The sequence below is a fragment of the Silene latifolia genome, chromosome 1 (assembly GCF_048544455.1).
Source record: "Silene latifolia isolate original U9 population chromosome 1, ASM4854445v1, whole genome shotgun sequence".
Taxonomy (NCBI): Eukaryota; Viridiplantae; Streptophyta; class Magnoliopsida; order Caryophyllales; family Caryophyllaceae; genus Silene; species Silene latifolia.
In genome coordinates, this window is record NC_133526.1 from 138,622,135 (window position 1) to 138,625,394 (window position 3,260).

Consider the following 3,260-nt stretch of genomic DNA (forward strand, 5'->3'; position numbering starts at 1 on the left):
ACAAGCTCCAAATAAGCACAAGTATGGGTTGCTCAATTTGAATATGAAATTTGGCCAAGGAGGCTTGTAGAATGTTCTTTTCCTTGCCTTCTCCTTAGTGTTAGAGCTTTCCCGATGCTTCAAATAGGCAAACCTATGATTCTTGTCAACACTAAGCATGAAGTGTGGTTCATTTTCATCCGTGGACTTCCACTTACCAACTTCGTCTTCAATTTTGGTGATGATGATAGTATTTCGATTTTTCAATCCTTCCAAGTTAGAAGGAGAATTTTCATGACTTTGATGATTGGATACCTTAGGAGGTTAGATTGCGGGTGCCAAATCTTCACAAGTAGCCTCACGAGCAATTTTCTCTTTGAGATTTTTCACCAAGTAGCTCTTGTAAGAAACTTTGGCCTTTTGAAGAAGGTCTATCATATCCTCTTCAATGATCATTGGCTCCATGATAGGTGCCAAGTGGTCTTCATGAAGAATAAAGGAAGGACGTTCTTCTTCATGATAGGGTATCTCAAATGCCTCAAGGATAGGCTCCTCAAGCAAGGTGATATTGTGAGTCCCTCCTCTAGGTTCATCATCATTGTTGTTATCTTCACATGAATCATAAATGTGGGCTTCATGTAACTCTTTTTTCAACACCTCGACGTCCATATCAAAAGACACACCCTCATACTCACAAAGGTTAAGAGTATTTGGTTTGCTCAATCTCATGTCTTCTTCATCGAACACAACACTTTCATAGTCACAAGAGCTCAAGGAACTTGGCTCCTCACACTTCTCATCTTCTATGTCAAAGGTCATTACTTCAAATTCGCATTTACGCTCAATGTCCAAAGAACGGTGGTGAGTGATTGCTTGGGATTCTTTTAATTGGGCAATTGGAATCCTCAATTCCTCTCTTTGGATAACAATGTTTTTAAGAACATTATCTTCTTTTTGGCTCTCTTCTAGCATTTGTTTGAAGAAGTTTTGTTGATCTCCCATCATTTGGAGAATCATGTTTTGAATGGGTTCATCTTTTTGTTGTGGGTAGGTGTGAAAGTGGTTGTATTGTGGTGATTGAAGCTCATTGTGAAATGGGTATTGGGTGGGTGGTTGTTGTTGATATTGGGTGTGGTGATTTTGGTGGGAAATATTGGGGTAGTGGTTAGGATTTTCGTTGTACAAGTAATAAGGTAGGTTTGTGTTGACTTGCTCCTCAAACTCCCCATACCCATAGTCATACTCAAAGAATCTACCACATACTCCATATGTTAAGTCTTGGGTCATCATTATAGTTAAGACAAGTTAACAACTACAAGCATGGAAACTACACAAAAATGGTAAGAACAATCCTTGAGGAACAAGTTCCTCAAGGTGAAAGCACAATTAAAATAGACAAACAAGTAAGAACTTAATCGCATAGCACCATCCCCGGCAATGGCGCCATTTTGATAGGACAAGAGTTGGTCGTCACACATCCATCAAACACATTTATAATACTCAACATACAACTAGTTAGTGGTAGTCGAGGTCGATCCATGGGACGGTGTGCTTTGGGTTCTAAATCTATCTATCTCAATTTATGCTAGTGTCACAATTGATGGGGTTTGTAGTTGTGTCTAGACTAATGCAAACAATAAGGTAAAACAAGCAATAAAAGGAAGGATGTAAATAATTGATAAAAAGTGCTAGGATATCATGGGGGCATAGGGGATTCATGGTGTTGATCATACAAACATGTTCACAATGTTGCAAGCAATTAATGTTGTGGAGGAACCGAGTTGGGTTATATCTTAGGGTTCTTAGGAAGAGTTGGGTCCCGGAGCTGAATTGATTAGATTGTACAACACCTATAAGTCGACTTACTTTCCTCCTAATCAACTTCTATGCATGGTCTAACAAGACTCGAGTTGGTTTATATCTTACGAGTCAAGTTGAGTAGATAAGAGATGGTTGTAAATGCAAGGATTCATAGGCTTGGCATTTCATCAAACATAACATGTGCATAAAGTTGACATCACAACAAGCAAGCAATTTAATCATGCGAACATATTAGATTAAGCATGAATCAATCCCATGTTGGTTTCCCCTAATTACCCACTAATCCTAGATAAGGGACTACTCACTCATTATCATGGGAAACATGTCATTAATGGTGTAAATCATCACAACAAGTATAAACATGATAATAAAATGATGAAATAAACAATAACGAGTAAAGAGTAAAGGATTTATACCAAACTTGAGATGATCCAAATAATAATGCAAAGAATAATAGAAGAAACTTGATGATTGATGGAAGGTTGTCAATCTCCCAATAATAACCCAATAATCTTCAATTACCCAATAATAAACTTGAATAATAAACTTGAACAATAATTAAGGAGAGATTAATGTGTAATTTATGGAAACATTAAATGATAATTTATTCTAATCTACTCCTAATCTAATCTAAGAGAATTTCCTCCTAAAAACCACACACTTGATTAATTACAAAGATGGGGTATTTGTAGTGGAAATTAGGTGGATGCATTTAGGGTTAACTAAGGGCTAAACTAGTAATTACACTTTTTAAATGGAACAGGGAGGAGCCGGTATTTCTCGAAGGAAGGGCTTCTTTCTTTGTAGCTTGGAGAAGACGAAATTATGCTACGAAGAAATCCGTGCGTATTGGGGTCGGGACGGGCGGATTCTGTTGATGGAAGACGAGCGGATTCGACGGAATCCGGGAGGATTCTGGCGTGGCAATCCGAGCGTCTTTGGAGGAAATCCGCTCGGATTGTGTTGTGAGGAGACGGGCGGATTGGAGACAATCCGCTCGGATTGTTCTTCAGCAGTGATTCTTCTTCTTTTCTTCCCTTTTTGTTCACTTCCATTTTATTCTTGTGGGATTGGTCTTTGGTCCTTGCTTCCTCTTCATACTAGTCCATCTAGTATCGTCAAGTAGCTTCCAAATATGCACGAAAGACGGGAATTTCCGCCTTATTATCTCCTTTTCTACAAAACATATGAAATGCGATAGAAAAGCAAATAGGAAGGTTTTGACGGATAAAATGGCCATAGAATGTTATAATAGTATGCAAAATAGGCTCAATTAGGGGACTAAATGTGCGCAAATAATGTTCACATCAAATGTTCAAAAATTTAAAATTCAAATTTCGAAATTATTGTAATTTAAATTTGGGTTTATTCATAAAAGGTTATGATATTAAGGTAAAAAATGAGCAATCAAGTTGAATTATTGTCAAAAATTGAGTAATGACTAATTTTTGAGTCCTAAA